Here is a 16,437-nt window from a genome sequence, read left to right as displayed (position 1 = left end):
TAGAAAATGAGTCACAGAGAAACTAATACAAGATTTAGAGAGGTGGAAGGAGAGAGGGCAGAAACGGATGAGTACAGAGAGTAGAGCAGTTCAGAGAAAGTGGAGAAAAGCCCTGGGAGTTCAGATGGGAGCAACTGGAGTGTGCTTCTGGTTGTGGAAAGCCTTAAAACCACTTTATAAAATATAGACATCATCCTATTTGCAATGTCTCAAAAATGTTGACCCATGTGGTACAGAGCATAGCAATTATAATATTCAAGCCAATAAACACTTAGTACATTTAGAGCAAATGACTTTTAAAATAAGCAAATATAAATAACTTTAATAATGTATCTTTATTCCAAAAAGTTCAAGATAATTCTCAAATAAAATTTTAGTTAACTTTCTATAAAATGTATTGAGAGTAATAAAAGCATGAGATTAAAAAATGCTCATATAAAAGAATAGAAGACGGACTTTCTAAGATAAACCTGAGACTAAAATGTGAGTTTCCAGAGCCTGATAAGAAACATTCTGCCTATCACCTACTAGTAAAATTAGAATGTTCTTCAAAATATTAGAGAAACTAGAAAAGTGTTTTTTTTTTAATTTCCTAGCTTATTGGGGAACAGGTGGTGTTTGGTTACATGAGTAAGTTCTTCCACGGTGATTTGTGAGATTTTGGTGCACCCATAACCCAAGCAGTATACACCACACCCAATTTGTAGTCTGTTATCCCCACCCCCTTCCCAGCCTTCCCCACTGAGTCCCCAAAGTCCATTGTGTCATTCTTGTGCCTTTGTATCCTCATAGCTTAGCTCCCACTTAACAGTGAGAACATACAATGTTTGGTTTTCCATTTCCGAGCTACTTCACCTAGAATAATAGTCACCAATTTCATCCAGGTTGCTGTGAATGCCATTAATTCATTCCTTTTTATGGTTGAGTAGTATTGCATCATATGTATATGCCACAGTTTCTTTATCCACTTTTTGATCAAAAAGATAATCCATCATGATCAAGTGGGTTTTATACCAGAGATGCAGCAATAGTTTAACATATACAAGTCAATAAAGGTGATACATCAAATAAACAGAATTAGAAACAACAATCAGACGATCATTTCAATAGATGCAGAAAAAGCATTTAACAAAATCCAGCATCTCTTTTGATTAAAACTCCCAGCAAAATCAGCATACAAGCAACATACCTCAATGTAATAAAAGCCATCTATGACAAATGCACAGCCAACATAATAATGACTGGGAAAAGTTGAAAGCATTCCCTCTGAGAACTGGAACAAGACAAGGATGCCCACTCTCACCATTCCTCTTCAACACAGTACTAGAAGTCTTAGCCAGAGCAATCAGACAAAAGAAAGAAATAGAGGGCATCCAAATCGGTAAAAAGGAAGTCAAATTGTCTCGGTTTGGTGGTGATATGATTGTTTCCCTAGAAAACCCTAAAGACTTCTCCAGAAAGTTCTTAGAACTGATAAATGGGCCGGGCGCGGTGGCTCAAGCCTGTAATCCCAGCACTTTGGGAGGCCGAGGCTGGTGGATCACGAGGTCGAGAGATCGAGACCATCCTGGTCAACATTGTGAAACCCCGTCTCTATTAATACAAAAAAATTAGCTGGGCACGGTGGCGCGTGCCTGTAATCCCAGCTACTCAGGAGGCTGAGGCAGGAGAATTGCCTGAACCCAGGAGGTGGAGGTTGCGGTGAGCCGAGATCGCGCCATTGCACTCCAGCCTGGGTAACAAGAGCGAAACTCCGTCTCAAAAAAAAAAAAAAAAAAAAAAAGATACACAAATCAATAGCTTTTCTATACACCAACAGTGACCAAGCTGAGGATCAAATCAATAACTCAACCCCTTTTAGAATAGCTGCAAAAGAAAAAAAAATACTTAGGAATATACCTAATAAAGGAGGTAAAAGATCTCTGCAGGGAAAACCACAAAACACTGCTGAAAGAAATCACTGATGACACAAACAAGTGAAAACATATCTCACGCTCATGGATGGGTGGAATCAATATTGTGAAAATGACCATACTGCCAAAAGCAATCTACAAATTCAATGCAATTCCCATCAAAATACCATCAACATTCTTGACAGAATTAGAAAAAAAAATCCAAAAATTTATATGGAACCAAAAAAGATCCCACATAGCCAAAGCAAGACTAAGCAAACAGAGCAAATCTGGAAACATCACATTACCTCATTTCAAACTATACTATAAGGCCATAAGCACCAAAACACAGCGTGGTACTGGTATAAAAATAGGCACATAGACCAATGGAACAGAATAGAGAACACAGAAATAAACCCAAACAGCCAAGTGATCTTCAACAAAGCAAACAAAAACCTAAAGCAGGGAAAGGGCACCATAGTAAACAAATGGTGCTGGGATAATAACTGGCAGGCCACATGTAAGAGAATAAAACTGGATCCTCATCTCTCACCTATACAAAAATCAACTCGGGATGGTTAAGGTCTTAAAGCTAAGACCTGAAACTAAAAGCTCTAGAAGATAACACTGGAAAAATCCTTCTAGACATGGGTTTAGGCAAAGATTTCATGACCAAGAGCCCAAAAGTAAATTCAATAAAAACACAGATAACAGCTGGGATTTAATTTAACTAAAGAGCTTTTGCATGGCAAAAGGAATAGTCAGCAGAGTAAACAGATAACTCATAGAGTGGGAGGAAATCTTCACAAATCTGACAAAGGACTAATATCCAGAATCTACAATGAGCTCAAAAAATTAGCAAGAAAAGAAAATCTTGTTAAAAAGTGGGCTAAGGACATGAATAGACAATTCTCAAAAGAAGATAATACAAATGACCCACAAACATATGAAAAAACGTTCAGCATCACTCCTGAGCAGGGAGATGCAAATCAAAACCACAATGTGATACCACCTTACTCCTGCAAAAATGGCCATAATCAAAAAATCAGATAATAGAAGATGTTGGCCTAGAAACCAGAAAAGTTGTAATATATTTTCAAAGCCGGGGGCCTATATAGAAGAAAGAAATAAACTGGAGCAAAAAAAAAAAGCCTTATGTAATTAAATTGATTAAATATTAAACTGCTTTATTTAAAAAAATTATATTAATATCTATTTCTATATGATGCAGAAAAGAATATTGTTTTATATTGAGATCCTCTTTTTCTTATATTAAAAATAAACCAGGTTCCAGGAATGTGCTATTTTTTTTCTCCTTTAAGACCCTGAAAGGGAGGCATGTGAAGCTCAGCATCTCAAATGGGTGCACCAGTTAATGAACCCCCACTTTGTCCCTCTCCCACTCTCTAACACCAAACACAAACTCCATCGCAAGTTTTCAAAAACCTGCCCACATTTAAGAACATTCTAATTAAAGAATAATAATGTTAATACCTAGCATCTATATAAAACATATCTACTTGATGTTTTCACATACATTATTATCTTTTGACCTTGGACTTCACAGCTGGAGAAAAATATATCATGTACTTATAGAAAGGAAATAGAGATACAGAATATTGCAATGATCTGACAAAATCAGAAGGCTAAGACAGGGCATGACTTCCTGGTTTTATCACCAAAGCTTAATTTCAAAGCATAGAGGCTTCATTTCAGAAATTTACTGCTGTGTGGAAAGGGACTGTTTTATATATTGTTCTATATATTGCTGTTCTACAAGAGCTTTTGTTTCATTTCATTTGATTTCAGCAATTTGCCAGGAGAAGGAAATGACTGTATACTAAAGGGTCAGAGATTATAACAGCAGTAATTAAGATGAGATTCTGCCTATAGCATTAGCATATTGTCTACTGCTCAAACATATGGTAAATTCTATGAAAGGTACGTGTGGATGGCAACCAGCAAGGGGTAGATAGACTGGGGAGGATTAGAATGAAAGAGTTTATTTTGTGGTCACTCAGCATCAAGGCTTTAAATAGGCCTATACCATGGCCCGCCACTAACGTGGCTCTTGATTTCTTCTTGATGATTAAGCTTCAATTCAGTGAGTAGTTTAATATCTTACCATGTCTTTCTACATAAGAATTTCCTAATACCTCGGCTCCCTGGGCTGCATCCAGGGATCATGAATGGCTTCTTTTTGCATTCATTTTCAGCTATAATTATTTCCAGAGTCACCACCGTCCTGTAAAATCTGCACCCTGACACTCAGGCTCCGCTACTTACTCATTGACAGCTATCTAAACTTGCTGCTGTCATTGATCCTCCTAAATACTGACTCCCCACCCAGATGTTCTCATACTGCATTGCACTGCTCACAGCCCACCTCCAACAATCCTGGCACCCAAGTATGGTTGACAAGAAATTCTAAAGTGAACTTAAAATTTCAGTAACCAAGCAAAAATTGTTTAAAATTGGTCAATTTTTTTTTTTTTGAGACAGAGTTTCTCTCTTGTTACCCAGGCTGGAGTGCAATGGCATGATCTTGGCTCACCGCAACCTCCACCTCTTGGGTTCAAGCAACTCTCCTGCCACAGCCTCCCAAGTAGCTGGAACTACAGGCATGCACAAAATTTTTAAATTTCCGAAGTAAATAGCCCTATATTGCCTCAGTTCATCATACTGGTTGTATTTATGTGATGTTTTCTTTTTAAAAAAATAAATTTTAGCTAGATGTGGTGATCCTGTGCCTGTAGTCCCACAGCTACTTGAGGCAGAAGGATCAATTGAGCCCAGAATTCAAAGCTGCAGTGAGCAATAATGGTGCCTCCAGCCTGGGCAACGGAATGAGACTCTTTCTCTAAATAAATAAAAAACTTTTTATTATTTTTTGGAAAATGTTACTCCAATTGGAAAAACAGTACATGGTAAATTTTTAAAACTTAAAGGAGAAAACAAAACAGAAAAAAAATACAAGAATCATTCACATATCTCAGTGAATATTAACGATATGAAACACAGCAACAGCAACAGTTCATTTTGCTAATTTCACTTAGCATTTTATCATAAACATCTTCTCACAACATTAATAATTCTTTGAATCCTTTTAGGTGCTGGATGATTTTTCTATCATATGAATGTGTGATAGTTTATTTAATCAGTGCCCCAAGGTCTTTTTCTCTTAGCTTATGGAAACTGCTCTAAGGTGAGTTTAAACAGGGACACTAATAAGCCCATTACCATGTACTGAGAAAAAGTGACATATCTCTTGGCCATATTCTCATTAACTTTAGAATGGAAAATGTTGTAAGAGTCTTCTCAGATGGAAAAATGACTTCACACCTAAGCCCAGCAGCCTTTCCAGGCCACACAAAGCCAGTGGGAATGGATTCTCTCCACATCATAGGTAAAGGGTTGATGTAAAAACAATACCAATCTTAATTCAAACACTGCTCTGACTTTGAAAATTGAAAATGAAGTGCCCAAGATATTTTTAGAAACACAAGACAAAAAATTACCAAAAGTAGATCTCAAAAGGAATTGGGCTATATAAGCTTCTCTATACGCCAGTCTTGGCCCCAAGGCTCCCTTCACCAAATAGATATCTGCAACCAAACTCAGGAGCTGGAAGACCATGTACATTCCATTGAAATACTTATCTTCCAACTCTTTGACTATCCCAAGATATCCCCTGAAGTAAAGAGCAAAGGACAAAAGTGCTACAGAATCAAGGATGGGCCAATCAATAACGCACATGTTTATTTGTTTAATCGCAAAGAAAAAAACATATGGAACACCCACAAGAATGTTTTGCTTCTAGTAAACGCCCATCAAAAGTGGAACTTCCTGAAGAAGATAAATTACCCTTAGCAATAAACAATTTAATAAGGAACGAGTCAGCCAGAAAGTCCACTAGACCCTAAATTACTAGAAAACAAGAACTGACTTGTCCGTTCTTGTATCCCTAGCACCCAATCCACTGTCTGGACCAATATTTAGCCGCTATAGAAACTCAGTTAGTGTTAAGCCAAACAGAGAAGCAGAACTATGAGCAAGATGCATATTCCAAAGCGATGATCAGAAGAACAAAAGAATCCAGGGCAAAACAAAGCAAATTATATGCTTGTTGCAGTAGCTAGGGTTCAAGCCCTGCAAGTAAAATGTATCTGTAAGGATTTTCCTCAGAGGTCTCAAAATCCTAGTCAAAGAATAGCGGTAATACCAAGCACTTTAATCAATTGTGCATAGAAAACTGTGATTTCAAACATCAAACAGAAAAGACAAAATAAATGAATAGGGTGCAGAGCCAAGCACTTTCTATTTGTTACTAGGATTAATAAAACATTTTAGAAGGGTTACTGAAAACAAAACAATGTAAAACCAATTGCATTTTAAAACACCAGTAGCCAGGAGTCAGAAAACGTAATAAAGATACTACTTTAAAATAGCACGAAAAAAATCCACAGAGTAGTTAAGATTACACTTAACAAAATATATGCAATACCCTTCTGAAAATATTATAAAGCTTTCAAAATATCAAAGGAAACTAAACAAATGGATAGATGTACCATATTCATATATTGGAAAATTATATAATGTATAGATGTCAGTTCTACCCCAATTGATCTATAGAATCAATACAATTACAAAGAAAGAATTAATGGATTAATTTTGGTGATAGCAGTGGTATCTATTTACCTAAATATCTGTCTATCCATCTATGGATCTACCTATGTATGTATGTATCTATCTATCATGAGCTAATTCTGAAATGTGTCTATTGGAAAAAACTAATTATATAGCCAACACATTACTAAATAAAAACAAGGTAGGAGGACCCGTCTTGACAGTTATCAAGTCTTATGATTTTTAAGCTATAAAGCATCCAGAATATCAGACTGTAGTGTGCAGATTAGGGATAGACAAATAGAATGTGAGCAGTAAGAAGGGCCCAGAATCAAAGACATATGGAAGCTTGATTAATTGCAGGCCTGAATTAAAGGTCGGTAGAAAAAGAATGGACTTTTCAGTAAAAGAGGCTGAGACAAAGTAGAAGACAAATCACATTAGATCCCTACTTATACCATACACAAAAAAATTCTATGTAGATTAAAGAACTAAGTGTAAAAGATGAAAGTTTACAATTTTTTAAAAATGAGAGAAAATAATTTACTTTATGTTCTAGGGTAAGGAATGATTTCTTAAACATAAAAAGCCCAAATTATGAAGATATCCTGGATTATCCCAAATTGAGAACTTCTGTTTGTCAAAAGATACCATACTTTAAAAGTAAAAATTCAAGGCACACAACTGAGAGATAATATTTGTAATATGTTAAAATATTAGCTTAAATATATAAAGCTCACATGTCAATCAAACAATGACAAACTAATAATAAATATAGAAACTCTTCACAAAAGGAGCGATAAAAAATACTCCAAAAGTTGGGCAATGTAATTTGGAAAGCAAAGTGGTATTATGCAGTAGGATGTACATACATTCATACACTGTAAGCTAACAATACAAATCCTAGGTGTGTGTGTACATATGTATATATTTTTTCATGTTACATATATATGTGTCTATATATTCATGCATAGGAGAATGCATGAGAATATGCATCCAGCACTCTTTGTAATGGTGAAACATAATTCAAGAGTAAAGTTGATTAAAAAGCATGGTATACTCATTTTGGGGAATACTATATAGAAATGAAAATGAGTAACTACCAGTGCATGCAATAATACAGATGAATGTCAGAAATATAACATTAAATGAAAAAGCAAGTTATAGAACAACTTGACAAATGTAATGCTTTCATTTATATAACTTTAAGTGTATGAAAAACCATACAATATATTGTTTAGAATAAATAAATACAGATAAAACTACAAAGAAAAAGCAAGGAAACTATAGCCACAAACTTCAAAATAGTATCTATGTTTTAGGAGGCACAGACAGATGACAATGGGATGGGTCAAGAAACTTCAAAGGCAATTGTTCCCTTAACTGCTGTATTTTCACTTTGTATACTTTACGTATATTTTATAGTTTTTGTTGTTGTTGTTTTTCTGAAATAGGTAACAAAAATAAAACAAAAGAGATAGCGCTGTCTTAAATTTCTCTTAATGTCCTTGTGCTGATAACTTTTCCTTTTTAAAGCTGTTTTTCTGTTTGTAAAATGAATTTTAACAGTATTTACTTCACAAAGCTGTGTGAAAAACATAGGAGACCTTAGAACAGTATCTGTCACACAGTAGGAGGTTAAAAATTGCTAATTATCATCATTATTCTCATCAATATCATTATATCTATTATTACCAAAGCAATCATGAATGCGGCAAAAAAAAAATCTATGGCATCTCTGCTCACTCAATGCTTTAATCCTCTCTACAACAAATAAAAACAAACTTGATTTTTTTTTTCTGGTATAAAATAGCTGCTTTATTTTGTCATCAGAAACCTGCTGCATAGTAAAAAACAAAAACAAAAACACAAAACATACACACAGAAACTCGGACAGCCTTGGAGTGCTACTGCTGGGAGTCATAAAGGAGTGAGGCCGAAGGAGCTTCTGGGGCTTCCTCCCCGACCCACTGGATCTCCCTGGACTGGGAAGGAGGGGGTCAGGCAGGCAGGGGCACAATGGCTCAGCTACTCAGCCTCGAGCGCCTGCGCTGGACAACTCAGCTTCACAGGACAAGGAAGGGGAGCAGGAAGAGCTCGTACCACGCAGTGAAGCAGGCCTGGGATCCGGCCAGCCAGTACACTGAGGCGGCCACCAGGGGCCCCGCGGCCCTGGTCAGAGTGCCTAGGCTGCGCAGTTTGCCCATGACCATGCCCTTCTGCCCTGGCGAGCCTTAGCCAGCGACCACGGAGGACAGGCAGGGCACCACAACAGCAGAGGCAATAGAGTAGAGCAGCAGCCCCAGGCCTAGCATTGGCAGAGAATGGTCCCAGCCGATGAGGAGGAAGGCAGGCACCAGCAGCAGGAGGGTCCGCTTCATGGCAGAGACTTTCCTGCCAGGGTGGATCCACCAGGCACAGGCACCCTGGATGGTGGCCATGGTGAGGCGGATGAGGAAGAACATCTTCCCCTGCTGCAGGCTGCTGAGCTGGAAGCGCTGTTGTGCTAGGAAGCTCAGCGTGTACTCCAGGCCCGAGAACAGGAAGAGGCAGAGGAAGCCGACTAGGCCCAGGCAGCGCAGGCTGCTGAGCCTGTCTCCATCAGGTGGGTCCTGGCCAGGAGCCACAGCGGAGAAGCGCAACAGGGCCAGGGGGCTGAGCAAATCCGCCACACCACAGAACCCTAGGGTGATAGAGGGCGCCCCGTTTCTCCAGGGGCAGCATCTCTGTCAGGAAGCAGGAGATGAACAGCAGGTCGGAGGCTGTGAAAAAAAGGGCAAACCAGGGTGCCATTTCTGTGGGCAGCGAGGCTGCAAGCATAGGGCCCAGGGTGAAGCCCAGGGAGAAGGCCACCCCGATGACTGCCATGCCTTGACTGCAGGCCAGAGGCAAGCCCAAGTCAGCAATGATGGCCGTGGAGAGGCTGACATTCCCCTTGCTGATGCCCCCAATCAGCCTGGAGGCCAGGAATGCCGCAAAGCTCCCAGAGGTGGCCCAGACAGCATATGAGGTGGCCACACCCATCAGGGACAGCAGCATCACGGGGCACCTCCCCAAGCAGTCAGAGGTGGCCCCAGTGAGTGGCACAGCAAGAAGCTGTAGAACAGAGAAGGCCGAGCCAATCAGACCTCCGAACAAGATGCTGTTGTACCTCTTCTCCACTGGCATCCCAATGGTGGTGGCAAACTAGTCCACCCAGCGCTGCCAGGATCCATAGAGGGGATCGTGGGCATGGCCGTGACTCTCCAGTAGCCCAGGCAGCAGAGGCAGCAGCAGCCTGACGGTCAGGAGGTCCAGCAGGAGGCCAAGGAAGACGACGGCGACCACGCGGCAATCGGCGGCTGCTGGCGGATGGGTGGGCGCAGAGTGCAGCCTCCACCCTCTCCCCTTCCCATGGTGGCTGCTCCTTTAATCAACTACCTTTGAAATCTTTTATATCCTGCTGTTCTTATCACTACAAATCCTTTTTCTAAAACATTCGTAGTTGCTATGAATATCTAATATGCCCCTTATATGTTCTCACCTAGTTTAATCATTATTTTCAACTTAAGAATATTATCTAATATGAGAAAAATGTACAATGCTTCCATGTTTATTGCATTTACATCCATTACTCCTAAAATAAAACCCCTTATTGTTGAATTTGGTTACAGTATTCATGTATGATATAATAAATGTGAGAATCATGAAGATAATCATTGCTCTACATCCATCTTCTCGTATGTGACAAGCACATTTATATATGCTTAAGGGATGCTTGTAGAATGAAAGATGGGTTGCAAAATGAATGAATTAAGGAGAAGTAAACAGACTTGGAGGTTTCTTGTTCAATTTGAAGAACAGAGCAGAATGTTTGCCTCTTGTTTGTTCAAAGACAACAGTGTCATTAAAATGATAATCAACACAAAAGGGAAAAATATATTAAAATAATTGGGGGTTCAGCAGTCAAATTATTAAATTCCTAAGAGGAAGAAAGTTGCTGGGCAACGTGTTAAGAATAAAACAGAAGAGAAGATGCTGTAACCAGGGAATGAATACTCTGAACATGCTCTGTGCTAAAGTCAGCAGACACAGTTGATAGTAGGGAAAAAAAGGTGCTGAACAGAAAAGAGGTAAAAGTCTGTCTGCAGAAAGGCTACCCAGAGAGACCACCTCTTTCTGCCAGAACATAAGGCAAAGCCACCAACAGCTTATCATTTATATCCAGGCAAAAATAAATAAGTAAATAAATAAATCTAAAAGAGGTATTTCTGCAGATTTGAATAATTGCTGCAGAAACTAGACTATTGATATTGAAATTGGCACCTACCTATTCTGGCATTTATGAGTTCTCAGCCTAAGAGCAAGATTTCTGTTCATTCACCCTAGAACACAGACTGACATTTATAAGACCCATCCACATCCAGAGAGTTTCCAAAAAGCTTCTCTATTCAGGAGAATCTGCTTATGTGGAAAACAGGTGTGTGTGTGTGTGTGTGTGTGTGTGTGTGTGTGTGTTTGTGTGTGTCTGTGTGTCTGTGTGTGTCTGTGTGTAATAGCAGAGAAAAAAATATACTACCTACCTAGATGATGAATCTAGTTCCATACTCTCAAACATAAACAGAAAATTGGGAATAATTAAACATATTGCCTCCATAAAAGAGAAAGACCAATAGAAAAACTGAGATTATATTCATCAGTGAAGTTCAAGAAAGCAAAAAGTTAGCATTTATTTAGAGCTTACTATGTGCCAAGCTCTGAACTGAGAATTTCACATGCTTAATCTAATGAAATCTTCCTAGTGTCCCTATAAAAAAGCAGATAGAGAACTCTAGATTCAGAGAAATTAAGAAACATTTCTAATGTCACATAGTAAGTGACTGAGCCAAGATATGCACCCAGGTCTTCTAAAGTCTCTATTCTTAGCCTTATGTTCTACTGGCTTTTGAAACATAGCATCTATAAAACAAGAAGTCTGCTATATAATGAGATGGCAAAAAAGCTTCCATAAATGTCAGTCATGATTACCATCAGACAAACAGAAAAATAAAGTCAAAGAATTTTCCTGGAACACAGAGCAAAAAGGCAAAGAGAAGAGAATTTGAGCTAAGGGAGAAGAGACATAAAAGATCTACATCTAGGTGATTGAACTTCTACAAAGTGAAGACAGAAAATATTTGGAATCACCAAATTTTCCAACCTAATAAAAGAAAGAGTCTAGACAAAGTTTCATGCTATTTTATATCCCTAACAGAAGGGGAATATCCTAAGTGCTTCCAAAGTAAAAGAAAATACTAAAAGGTTGCTAACAAAAAAAAAAATAGCAATCATTTTGCTATTGTCATCATTAAATGTTAAAAAATAAAATTAGTGTAATGCATTCAGAATTTATGGAAAAATTTAAACCTAAATTGTCTATTTTCATATGTGAGTTAAAATAAATATGTTTTCAGATATTCAAGAATTCAGGAAATTTATCTCCCATATACTCCTTGAGGAAGTCACTGAAGACGGCCTCATCAAAACAAGAATGGAAATCAAGAAACAGAAAGATACAAGAAATAGCAACAACAGAAGTAAACCAGAATAAAATGAAAAGAAATCTCACTTATGAAGAAAGCCCAAAGAGAAATTGATTTCAACTGGAACAGGAAAACACTGGACCATCCATAGAAAAATCTCAAATTAGAAAAATTACATAGATTCTAGGAGCTCCCAGGCAAGATAGTCAAATAAGAACCGCTCTGGTCTGTAGCTCCCAGTGAGACCAATGGAGAAAGCAGGTGATTTCTGCATTTCAAACTGAGTGACTTGCTTCATTTCACTGGGACAGGTAAGACAGTGGGTGCAGTTCATGGAGGGCAAGCAGAAGTAAGGTGGGGCATCGCCTTACCCGAGAAGCACAAGAGGTTAGGGAAGTCCCTCCCCTAGCCAAGGGAAGCCTTGAGGGACCCTGCCTTGAGGAAGGGTACATTCCAGCCCCAGATACAACGCTTTTTCTACTGTCCTCACCACTCACAGACCGGATTCCCTCAGATACCTACATCACTAGGGCTCTGGGTTTCAAGCACAAAACTGGGCAGCTGTTGTGGCAGAGAACAAGCTAGCTGCAGTGTTTTTTCATACCCCAGTGGTGCCTGGAATGCCAGTGAGACAGAACTGTTCACTTCCCTGGAAAGGGGGCTAAAGCCAGGGAGCCAAGTGGTCTAGCTCAGCAGATCCCACCCGTATGGAGCTGAGCAAGCTAAGATCCACTGACTTGAAATTTTCACTGCCCTAATTTACACTCCCACCAACAGTGTAAAAGCATTCCTATTTCTCCACATACTCTCCAGCATCTGTTGGCTCCAGACTTTTTAATGATTGACATTCTAACTGGTGTGGGATGGCATGTCAATGTGGTTTTCATTTGCATTTCTCTAATGACCAGTGATGATGAGCATTTTTTCATATGTTTGTTGGCCACATAGATGTTTTCTTTTGAAAAGTGCCTGTTCATATCCTTCACCCACTTTTTGATGGAGTTGTTTGTTTTTTTCTTGTAAATCTGTTTTAGTTCTTTGTAGATTCTGGATATTAGCCCTTGGTCAGATGGGTAGCTTGCAAAAATTTTTTTCCATTCTGTTGGTTGCCATTTCACTCTGATGATTGTTTATTTTGCTGTGCAGAAGTTCTTAAATTTAATTAAATCCCATTTGTCTATTTTGGCTTTGGTTGCCATTACTTTTGGTAATGAAGTCATGAAGTCCTTGCCTATGCCTATGTCCTGAATGGTATTGCCTAGGTTTTATTCTAGGGTTTTTAATGGTGTTAGGTCTTATATTTAAATCTTTAATCTATCTGGAGTTAATTTTTGTATAAGGTGGAAGGAATGGGTCCAGTTTCAGCTTTCTGGTTAGCCAGTTTTCTCAACACCATTTATTAAACAGGGAATCCTTTCCCTCTTGCTTGTTTTTGTCAGGTTTGTCAAAGATCAGATGATTGTAGGCATGTGGCGGTACTTACAAGTGTAAATTAGTGCAACCATTGTGGAAGACAGTGTGGTGATTCCTCAAGGATCTAGAACCAGAAATACCATTTGACCCAGCAATCCAAATACTGGGTATATATACAAAGGATTCTAAATTGTTTTCTATTATAAAGACATATGCACATGTATGTTCATTGTGGCACGTTTACAATAGCAAAGACTTAGAACCAACCCAAATGCCCATTAAGGATAGACTGGATAAAGAAAATGTGGCACATATACACCATGGAATACTATGCAGCCATAAAAAAGAATGAGTTCATGTCCTTCACAGGGAAATGGATGAATCTGGAATTCATTATTCTCAGCAAACTGACACAAGAACAGAAAACCAAACACCACATGTTCTCACTCATAAGTGGGTGTTGAACAATGAGAACACATGGACACAGGGAGGAGAACATCACACACTGGGTTCTGTTGGGGGGTGGGGAGCTATAGGAGTGATAGCAGGGGGTGGGGAGTGATAACATTAGGAGAAATACCTAAAGTAGGTAACGGCAGGGGATGGAGGCAGCAAACCACCATGGCATGTGTATACCTATGTAACAATCCTACAATATCTGCACATTTATCCCAGAACGTAAAGTATAATAAAAGAAAAAAAGAAGAAGAAAAAGGAAAAAAAAAAAAGAAGTTCTCGCTTCCAGCACAGCAGTCTGAAGTTGACCTGGGATACTTGAGCTTGATGGGGAGAGGAGCATCTGCCATTAATGAGGCTTGAGTAAGCAGTTTTCCCCTCACAGTGTAAACAAAGCCATGGTGAAATGTGAACTTGGCAGAGCCCACTGCAGCTCAGCAAAGCCACTGTAGCCAGACAGCCTCTCTAGATTCCTCCTCTCTGGACAAGGCATCTCTGAAAGAAAGGCAGCAGCCCCAGTCAGAAGCTTATAGATAAAACTCTCATCTCCCTGGGACAGAACACCTGAGGAAATGGGCAGATGTGGGTGCAGCTTCGGAAGACTTACATGTTCCTGCCTTCCGGCTCTGAAGAGAGCAGCAGATCTTCCAGCACAGGGCTCAAGCTCTGCTAAGGGAAAGACTGCCTCCTCAAGTGGGTCCCTGACCCCCTTGCCTCCTGAAGGTGAGACACCTCCCAGCAGGGGTCAACTGACACCACATACAGGACAGCTCCAGCTGGCATCTTGCAGGCACCCCTCTGGGACAGAACTTCCAGAGGAAGGAACAGGCAGCAATCTATGCTGTTCTGCAGCCTCCACTGGTGATACTCAGGCAAACTGGGTCTGGAGTGGACTCCTAGCAAACTCCAGCAGACCTGCAGAAGAGGGGCTTGACTGTTAGAAGGAAAACTAACAAACAGAAAGCAATAGCATCAACATCAATAAAAAGGACAACCATGCAAAAACTCTATCTGATGGTCACCAATAGCAAAGACCAAAGGTAGATAAATCCACAAAGTAGAGGAAAAGGCAGCTCAAAAAGACTGCAAATTCTGAAAACCAGAATACTTCTTCTCCTCCAAAGGATCACAACTCCTCACTCACAAGGGAACAAAACTGGATGGAGAATGAGTTTGATGAATTGACAGAAGTAGGCTTCAAAAGGTGGGTACTAACAAACTCTTCCAAGTTAAAGAAGCATGTTTTAACCCAATGCAAGGAAGCTAATAACCTCGATAAAAGGTTAGAGGAATTGCTAACTGGAATAACCAGTTTAGAGAAGAACATAAATTACCTGATGGAGCTGAAAAACACATCACAAGAACTCCATGAAGTATACACAAGTATCAATGGCCCAATTGACCAAGCCAAAGAAAGGATATCAGAGATTAAAGATCAACTTAATGAAATAAAGGTGAAGACAAGATTAGAGAAAAAAGAACAAAAAGGAACAAACAAAACTTCCATGAAATATGGGACTATGTGAAAAGACCAGATCTACGTTTGATTGGTGTACGTGAACGTGATGGGGAGTATGAAACCAGGTTGGAAAACATTCTTCAGGATTTTATTCAGGAGAACTTCCCCAGCCTAGCAAGACAGGCTAACATTCAAATTTAGGAAATACAGAGAACACCACAAAGATACTCCCCAACAAGAGCAACCCCAAGGCACATAATCATCAGATTCACCAAGGTTGAAACGAAGGAAAAAATGTTAAGGGCAGCCAGAGAGAAAGGTCAGGTTATCCACAAAGGGAAGTCCATCAGACTCACAGCAGATCTCTCTGCAGAAACCCTACAAGCTAAAAAAAGTAGGGGCTAGTATTCAACATTTTTATAGAAAATAATTTTCAAACCAGAATTTCATATCCAGCCAAACTAAGCTTCATAAGTGAAGGAGAAATAAAATTCTTTACAGACAAGCAAATGCTTAGGGATTTTGTTACCACCAAGCCTGCCTTACAAAAGCTCTTGAAGCACTAAATATGGAAAGGAAAAACCAGGACCAGCCACTGCAAAAACATACCAAATTGTAAAGACCATCAACAATATAAAGAAACTGCAGCAACTAATGGGCATATTAACCAGCTAGCATCAAATGGGGATCAAATTCACACGTAATATTAACATCAAATGTAAATGGGCTAAATGCCCCAATTAAAAGCACAGACTGGCAAAGTGGATAAAGAGTCAAGACCCATTGGTATGCTATATTCAGGAGACCCATCTCACATGCAAACACACACATAGGCTTAAAAAAATGGATGGAGGAAGATTTAACAAGCAAATGGAAAGAAAAAAAAAAACCCACAAGGGTTGCAATCCTAGTCTCTGAAAAAACAGACTTTAAACCAACAAAGATCAAGAAAGACAAAGAAGGCCATTACATAATGGTAAATGGATCAATGCAACAAGAAGAGCTAACTATCCTAAATATATATGTACCCATTAAGAGCACCCAGATTCATAAAGCAAGTTCTTAGAGACTTACTAAGAGATTTAGTCTC

At 39.2% G+C, this 16,437-nt stretch overlaps 1 protein-coding gene and 1 pseudogene across 5 annotated transcripts in view; both read right to left on the bottom strand.

The window, feature by feature from the left end:
* Positions 1 to 16,437, bottom strand: part of INPP4B (inositol polyphosphate-4-phosphatase type II B) — an 851,576-nt gene that overhangs the window by 778,517 nt on the left and 56,622 nt on the right. The window lies entirely within an intron of this gene.
* LOC105718324 (major facilitator superfamily domain-containing protein 10-like) lies at positions 8,547 to 9,913 on the bottom strand (annotated as a pseudogene).

This window comes from Aotus nancymaae, unplaced genomic scaffold, assembly GCF_030222135.1.
Source record: "Aotus nancymaae isolate 86718 unplaced genomic scaffold, 86718_ANA_hifiasm-v0.15.2.pri h1tg000033l, whole genome shotgun sequence".
Taxonomy (NCBI): Eukaryota; Metazoa; Chordata; class Mammalia; order Primates; family Aotidae; genus Aotus; species Aotus nancymaae.
This window is presented reverse-complemented; position numbering and strand designations above follow the sequence as displayed.